Here is a 9,156-nt window from a genome sequence, read left to right as displayed (position 1 = left end):
ATCAGCGCTGTCCAACTGGCGGCCCGCCAAATAATTTTTACGGCCCGCGAGTACATTTTACTATGAATAAATTTATGTTACTAAATTATTATTATTAATATTAAAATTATTTTACTACCGTGTTTACCCGAAAATAAGACAGTGTCTTATATTAATTTTTGCTCTGAAAAATGCGCTAGGTCTTATTTTTTCCAGGAAGAAGAATTCACATTTATTATTGAACAAAAAAATTCCCAAGTCGAACTTAGACGAGAGTGACGTATATCCGGTGTGTCGAACTGTCGCGTTTTTATAGCGTCAACATCGGACTCGCTGACCAATTAGTGCTTACAGACCGTAGCACTATGCAAATGTCACGTGGCGTGATTCCCGGCCGACCAATTAGCCATCACCAACCTTCTTGGCCCTCGAAATGTTTGGTGAAGAAAATATGGCCCGCGGGCTATGATAAGTTGGACAGATCTGCTTTAGTGTACTGTATAAAGTAATAATTTAAAAGACGAATGACGTAATTACCATTAGGTTGGTTTATTTGTTTACGTCGAGGAGATCTGTCTTGGGAGGTTTCTAAGGGAAACTGGCCCCTATTTAGGTGTTAATAAGGTGAAGAAAAACCCGGAAAACTCCGCGTGATCAGGCGTGAACCCACGACCAACACCAGTGCTCTGTAGCACGTCGGATTAACGAACTTCAACTGTATGTATGATTTTTTTTTCATTCAAATTACAATTTTAATTAATTTGAATGAATTACAAAATTACAAAATTTTAAGAATAACCCTTAAAATTAATTTTAGAGTTATTTACGTGCCGATAAACCTTAATTTTACTGTAAGCAGAGTCAATATTTAAGTTTATTCATTTTCACAAAGCGTCATTCTCTGTGACAATGTCTAGAAAACATCATTTAATATCTCACGTACAGATACAGTACGTAAAATGAAGAAATATTTATAGTAACTGTCCATCATTTACTTGACATTTTTTTTTTTTCGAATTTCTTCAATACAATTGGATCGAAACCAGCTCTTTTTATGCCGCATCTCGCAGGTAGATGGTAATTACCACGAGTCTTCTAAAGGCAAATCCGACGTTTGACGTCACCATAAAAAAATTCCTCTTACGAGACCGAATAGAAGAGCGAGACTGACGCAACGTTGTGACGTCAGCAAAACTCACCTTCGGGTCATTTTCCATTCGACACTTACAAAAAGAGTGTAACTGATCTAGAAGGTCGCAAATTGAAACTTCCATTAAGTGACAAATTCTAAATCATAGCCTTTTTAGGTCGCTCTCACTAATTAAATAATCATATTTATTATACATAACCACGGGGGGATCCGCAGAAAATTTTCCAGGATGAAAGGAAACTAAAGTTTATTGACGTAACTAATTTCTGCGGGTTTTTTCACCAGTAGATTATAGTATAGTGTGTTGCATCGATGTCAGGTCCAATAGTACCTTCCACGGTTTCTATTATAATTTGGGAATTTTCCCTCGATCCCAGGGAGGGACAAGTGCCCCGTTTGCCCCCCTCTGCGGGTGCCCACTTACCATACCTAACCTATAAAAACGAGTAAAATACCATGGAATTTCAAACTAAGGATTCTTTTTATTTTTTTCACTTTGGTTACCGGTAAAGTGTGAAACTTTGTCACGCGAACCGTGACCATGAGAAATTTTAATTGTCTCGTTAGAAATTTCGTCATTTTAATCGATACGTTTCGAGTAATTGCGACTACGAAACACAATTTCAATTTTATTCCGAGAAAACAATATTTCTAATTGTTCTTTAACGACGTCCTCGTCACCTCATGTTTTTTTTTTTTCTGGCTTAAATTTCATCGCTTAATTACATATCTTTCGATCAATTCGCGTAATCTTCGAGTCCATTAAAATTTCATTATGAAAATTCCTGTTTTTTTACATTGCTAACGATGCGGTCGAATTGTATTTAGCACGACACAACACAGGCTTAAATTGATCAATCTTAAGCGCACTTACTTGGGTATAATCCTCTCGAAAAGTATATTAATTCCGCGTTATGTATCTACGTGTAAAGCTTGTGCCATTTTATTTGTGAATAAGTTAAATATCTATTTAAAAATCCACCACAGTTACCTAACTTTCCCCGCAAGTGTTAAAATTGTATGTGGCGCCATCTGTTATAAAGTTTTTAAATAAAATCTCGTATTATTAATTCTTAATTTCGAGGGTAGGGATGTTTTATAAAAAAAATTATGGTAATAACGAGTAAAATCGTCATTAGATCGACCCTACTGGAGATATACACGACCCCTTTATCTCTCCACCCCCGTCGACCTTTAACCACCAAAATTTAGTAGCACCGATCCCCTAATACGCAAACCTCCCAGAAAAATTTCAGAAATTTCCGACAAAAGGCACGGGATTTATTAGTCTTCAAACAGGTTGAATGAAACCCAGAATCCAAAAAATGTAAGAATCTGGGAGGCGCTCGCCATATTTTCCCTTGTTATACACAACAACTGGGAAATAATAAAAAAAATATATTAAAATTGTAATTCCATTTTATTCGAGAAAATAAATAAATAAGTCAAAGTTTGAAAGGAGATAAAAAAGAGTATATTTAATTTTGAACCCGGTGTACCGTTTACGCAGACCTGTACGAATATAATAAAAGAATTCCATCCCTCGTCGTACCAATCAGGAGTCCACAAACGATTTAAAACTTCATTAAAACTTTATTTAATAATAATATTTACAACCAATTTGAGTCGTGTGGCAGGACATAGATCTGTTGTAAAATAGTCTGACTATAAATTTGACATTTAATTTACAAGGAACTTCATTGCACCAATAAAAAAAGGGAAGATCACACAAATTCGAGGGATTATAAAAACTATTCGTTTATACTCGTCGTATCTTCAAATAGCATTTATGCAAACGTTGAATCACGTGACACGGAAAGTTTTTATTGTCTGTCTTTTTTTTTTATGTTTAACATTCACTTATCAAAATAAGAATAGCATTCGAATACTGTTAATGATTTTTTACAGCCCAAAAGAGGATCCGTTCCAAATTCCATTGATTTTCTTTCGTCAAATGAATGGAATATTCTAATCTTTCTATTTTCTAAAAGAAAATGGTCTCGTCCTTAATTATTAAAATCACTGGGGAAAGGTTTTAAATTAATAGGGAGTAGTTAGAGACTTCCACAAGGCACCCACAAAGTCTTACTCTGCTCGTCTTCGACGCACGTTTTAATTTGTGTGCACATGTAAGCCAAATTCGAACCGGGAATCACAGCTGAAAAGAATCTTTCTTAAAAATGTGCATTTAATAAATTTACGGTAAAATGTCAAAGAATGATAAACTTAATCGTTTTAAACTTACTTATATTTCAGATTTTTATAGGAAAGAAAGTTTCTATAGAATTTTTACCAGAAACACATCCTGTCTTTTAGGTTAATTTTATTCTTATCAACAACAACTAAATTATAATATTAAAAAACAATTATCCAAATTGTTTAACATTAGCTGGGACAATGGGGCATTTTATATCATCATAGTATTTTTTTGATTCTTAATTAAAAGGTTTTATCAAATTAGTATAAAATCAAATGCATTTGAACTATTGCATAATGTATTTCAAGCTTAACTAGTTTCACTTAATTGATTTTAACCATAACACAGTAAAACTTCTGTAACTGGAATATTTCTTTGACTCCAAGAAAAACAAAGCATTCCATAGGTTTCTGTGGAATGGCAAAGGAATTTAACATCTCCATCTTGAATTTCCTTGAGTTGATTCATGGAAATTTCATGGAAATTCGATAATTAGGATAACTTTGAACAGATTTATTCTATCAAAGTGATCATAATTGTCGAATTTCCATGAAATTCTCAGGCATTTAGTTGTATCTACTTTTCGACACCCACTTTCAGTCAATGTTTCAGTCCTCAAAGTGAGAGGATCTCGCTTTATCTCGACTAGATGTACCTGCAAAACTGCTTGATTCCATTAGTTACATTAAACATTTTACTGAAAGGGTTATTTGTTTTAAACAGCCTATCAAAGATTTTGCATGTTATGCAAAAGAGAGAAAGATCTATTCAGAATCAGCATGCTTTGCTTCTATTGTTGTCTGACTCAGTTTTTTCCTGCTCCTTGGAGCTTTGAGTTAGAGAACTTTTACTGTAATTTAAATTTTATCAACCAATTACTTGTATATATGCTAAAAATGTAACACTATACTGTTTGTGGAAAGAAATGGTTGCATAAAAAAATGTTTATATAAGACTTAATTAAAATTACTTACCATTTATAATGTGTTTATATTCACTTTCGATCTTCAATGTATGTTCGTACATTTCTTTCGCAGCTTTGGTAGATATTTTCTCTGTTAAATATCTCGGATCTTTTACTTCTCTATAAAGATAAATAATAATAAATAATCACTGCTATAAATTGCCTCTTTTGCTATTGCATTTAAACTGGATGCAAATATAATGCTTAATTACCAAATTGTCTCTAATTAAAATCTGTCATATTCTTGCCATTGAATTTATTTGCATTATTTTGCTACAAGTGATTTATAATGAATCATGATATTTAAAAGAAAATTTTATGTTTGTTTTGAGATTGCAACTAATATCAAAAGTATAACTACTTTTGATATTAGTTGCAATCTCAAAACAAAACAAGTTATAGTAGAAGACAATATGGAAAAGCGATGTCACTCTTTTAACTGAAATATCTACTCATTCTGAACAATACATTTATAATATTGATACATATAACTATGTATTATAAATATATTGTTAATAAATGTATTATAAATAACCATGGATACATATTAGACTTGTTTACTCTCCTCATAAGTGGATATGCTAATAATATGATGAACTAAGAAATAATAAGAGTGGTTTGACTTCTCTTCCAATTTGCTGTCAGGAAAATGCCATTCAAAAATTGTCATATCTGAATCATAAAGTGGACAGGGCCCCATCTTGTTGAAAAATGGCACCGGGAGGAAGTCGAGATAAATTTCAGCTATGCCACTGTGCAGAATGGCAAAACAGCATTTCTCATTTCTTACAAATGGCACAGATGTCAACATTAAACATTTGCAGACTTCCAGTCTGATACAAATACAATGCAAGTTTGAAAAAATTTAGCTTGCAAAAGATAATTTTCTAACTTTTATTTTATTATTTGGAGATATACAGTATTTCACTCTAAGAAACTGCAATCTATCCAATTAAAAATTAGTTCTTAAATTTTGATTCTTTAACTGAATAATATTAAATGATCCTCAATCAGTATCTGTTGCAGTCTTGTNGTTACAGCTCCGTGGGTCCCAGGCAAATTTGAATTAGGGGCCCGTGTATAGTGTTGACTTTACAGACTTCGGGGGGGGGGAATTTTTTGGAGAAATACTTTATTATAAAAGATTGGCTTGGCATCCCCAGTTGTTGGGGGCCCTGGCAATTGCCGTTTTTGCCCGTAGGATAACTCGCCCCTGTTTATATATAAAGAAGTAAAATAATAACTGTTATATATAGGTATATAATAACTAAAAATTTAAAAAATTACCTGTTAAAATATGTTGTGTATCTTTGTTTTACTAATTCTTCACAGAAAAAAATAATAATATGCAGTTTCCTTTCACTAGTGGCTACAACGTTTAGCTTTCTTCCACGAAGTTGCCATAATTGCAGGATGTGGCGAGGTGTCGTCCCGTTTTCAGAAGCTTCCCGAATGCAAATGTGGTGTGTGATTAACTAAATATGGTGATGCTTAGTTAACGCATCTCCATATTTAGTTAACCATCTTACAAAATCATAAAATTCGTTTAATGATTTTTCGAGAAAAATTTGCTGTTGTGTAGGATGAGACAAAGCAGCAACTGCCTCCCTTGTGGATTTCTATGGGAAAACTGGCCCCGATTTGGCGTTAGACGCGTGAAGAAAACCTGCCCAACACTAAGAGAGCCTTTCCCCCCGGCTTGAGATAAATTTGGCTAGGCCCGACATAGCCCTCATTGTAAATTCCTGGTGGCTACGACCTAGAGTACCTCAGAGCCGCAGTGTGATGCCTTTGAAGTCCCGTTTTCTCTGCCCTCAAATATACAGAAAGGAGGATTGAAAAAAAAAAAAATTGATTTTCAATCTGCTTTGCTCGATAAGGCCTCCAATAATTCATTGCAGGAACCTCAAAATCATAGTCATACCGCCGACTAGCGGCAAGAATTTAAAACAACAATACGAATTTTTCAATAATTAAAAAAAAACTTTCGTATCTTTTTTTTAAATAAAAATATTAAAAATTAAAAGCAAAGTTTCGTTCCAAACGCTGCAACTTTATGAATTTAAATATCCTCATAGCTGTCGTCATGGTGGCCAATAGGGTAAGCGGGCCCGAGGTAAAATACGTATTGAAAGCCCTGTAGTAAATTAAATTATTATATTAAATTAAAGGAAGTAATGAAAAACAATTACGTAGGTCCCTAAAAGAAATCTCTTAGGGCCCAGGGCAATTTGATCCTTTTGTCCACCCTCCGGGCGTCTCTGGATGTCGGGACATTGCATGACCCAATTATCCAAAGAAAAAGAATTTGAAACATTTAGAATTACCAAATGCCAAAAGTTTGGAGCCCACCAGTGATGCTTTCTTCACGTTCGTTACACGTAAAAGGGGCAGTTTACCGCGGAAAGTCCTCCCTCTCGCAGCTCGCCCACGTGTCGCGTTGCCCCACACGAATAAAACCAAAGCGAAACCAAACCGAAAGTTTCTTAACGAAAAAATGTTTAAAAATAATATCTACTCCTGTGTATGCCACAGTTATGCAATGTACACAAATTCTAATAAATTCGAATTTAGAAAAGGGTGCTGGCATGCGACTAGCTTCATAAATAAATTTAATACTGTATTTTGTTTATATAAGATTTTAATTGAGAAAATTCTTTCCGTATCGTCAATTACTCGTGAAGCCTAAACGACGCCTAAAAGATGTTTATACAGAAATAGCAAAAGAAACATTGGATTTTTATGCCCGATATCATTAAAAGTCTACGATTCTAATCGACAATATACGAAATATTTTCCAAGATTTACCACACAATTAATATTTTAAGCGTTCGTTTCCGAGTGTTGGAATGTTCGTAAACGAATTCGGAACCGTTTAGAACTATGCGATTATAGAATTTACTTAGAGAAGAATTTCCTTTATCGTTAAGTAAACAAATACTTCTGAACTGTTTCTGTTTTCCCACTTGTCTACTAATATAAAATCGTGTATCAGTGTTCACTCCAAGCAGAAAGTTCTGAAGCCGTCGTAAACAATTGAACGGTTTACAGTTATTGGTATGTACCAATTGTTATAATTATTTTTTTCATTTTTTGACTCTCCGCCAAGTAAACCTTTCGTCATACCCTTCATGGCATGGTAAAAGCCCTCACCGTTATGGCTGTCCCTCACCACGCTCCATTATGGGCCAGGTGGTCATCCCTCACCACCTAGCCCATAATGGAGTGGAGGGATGAAACCCACCGCCCACGAAAAATTCCTGGGGTGGTCATCGATGCGATCTAGGACCCCCAGTAGGCTGGAGTCATAATTGCCTGCAATAAGACCTTCCATATTAAATTTTACTGTTTTAATATTACTATAATTACGAGTTAACAATAGTGCAGTGTGTGTGTGTATATATATATATATATATTATTATTATTATTATTATGGTTGATAATGAATCGTAATTATTATTTTTTTAATTTTTAACCAAAACATTTAAATTTTATTCATTACCAACTTCAAAATATTTCTGTTAATTATATTAAACACGCTGCGTAAGAAATATTTACAAAAGATAGCATACCGATTATTATACTTAAATATTTACGTTACGTACTCAATATCGCCATTTTGTTTACGGTTACAGATAATTTCAAATACGGGATTCTATATTTAGTTAGAGATGCCCGTACGTGTTTCTCTCTCGAGTGCCAATGCCACGAATTTCGGGAGCACTGTATCAATGTACGCTCGTGTACACGATAATTTAAACAAGTTGTACTTACCTTGCTTAAAAAAAAGCATTTAAAGTACTTTATTAAATTGTAATTAATGTAGAATATTTCCAAATATTTTAAATAGGTCATTTATAATAGAGGTGGGTTAATTCTAGGGCTGCGCTCCGGCCACCGACCAAAATTTCGGCTAACCAGATAAAAACCAGGCAGTTGGTCGTGGGTTCGTGCCCGGCCACGTAGAGCTTTCCGGATTTTCTTCACTCTTGTAACATCTAAATAGGCCTGTTTCCCTTACAGGGCCCCCGGGAGGCATCCTCCCTCGGTAGATGGCCCACCTGTCACCTTGCCGTGTACCTGTGCGCAAAAGTTTTATGCATTTTGCGTAAAACTGTTGAAAACATACACCGACATTAAACCAATAACAAAATGCAGCAACGAATTGCGCTTTTTCCAGCAACAATTAAAATTGCGCGTGGCGCCATCTGTTACCAGATTAATAATGTAAAAAAAATTTAAGTTATTATTATAAAATAACAAAAAGCTTAATTTTCAGGGTGGAGACAAGTTTTATAGATAATTATAGATGCTAATAACGAGTAAAATCGTCATTAACACACTATCCCTTCCATCTTCCCATCCCCTGGACCTTTAACCGCCGAAATTTAATAGCATCGATCCCCCTAATAAGCGAACTTCCCTGTCAAATTACAGAAATTTTCGAAGAAAGGCACGCGAGTTATTAAGTTACCAAATGGATGAACAAAATCCATACAGGAATCTTCCAATTTTTGCATATCTGGGTGTTTCAAGGTCCCGATTCCAAAAAATGTAAAAATTTTGGAGGGAGTCAGTTTTTGACCGATCGCCGTACTTTCCCTGTTCTATATAATATCCAGAAAAGTAAAATACAGGTAACCCCCGTATAACACGGCACTTCTATAGCACGGATTCGCTCTAACACGGTTCGAGAATTGGTACCATCCCCCGTATAACACGGTACTTTTATAACACGGATTCACTCTGACACGGTTCGAGAAATGGGTAAACCCTCATACAACATGAAATGTAATAAATTTTTACATACTTAAGTACTAATAGTTCACGAAAATTGTTATTTTCGTGAAGTATTAGTACTTCAGT

At 34.6% G+C, this 9,156-nt stretch overlaps 1 long non-coding RNA gene across 1 annotated transcript; it reads right to left on the bottom strand.

Moving 5' to 3' along the window:
• Positions 1 to 2,702: 2,702 nt before the first annotated feature.
• LOC111612996 lies at positions 2,703 to 4,553 on the bottom strand. The gene is made up of 2 exons (XR_002754707.1): positions 4,301 to 4,553; positions 2,703 to 3,287 (listed from the first exon to the last, which is right to left on the bottom strand). It is a non-coding gene; the product is annotated as an uncharacterized LOC111612996 (long non-coding RNA).
• Between the last annotated feature and the right edge of the window lie 4,603 nt (positions 4,554 to 9,156).

This window comes from Centruroides sculpturatus, unplaced genomic scaffold (genome assembly GCF_000671375.1).
Source record: "Centruroides sculpturatus isolate CEXI.00-Female unplaced genomic scaffold, Cexi_2.0 scaffold1214, whole genome shotgun sequence".
Taxonomy (NCBI): domain Eukaryota; kingdom Metazoa; phylum Arthropoda; class Arachnida; order Scorpiones; family Buthidae; genus Centruroides; species Centruroides sculpturatus.
Note: the sequence above shows the minus strand (reverse complement) of the source record. Positions and strands in the feature narration are given on the sequence as shown.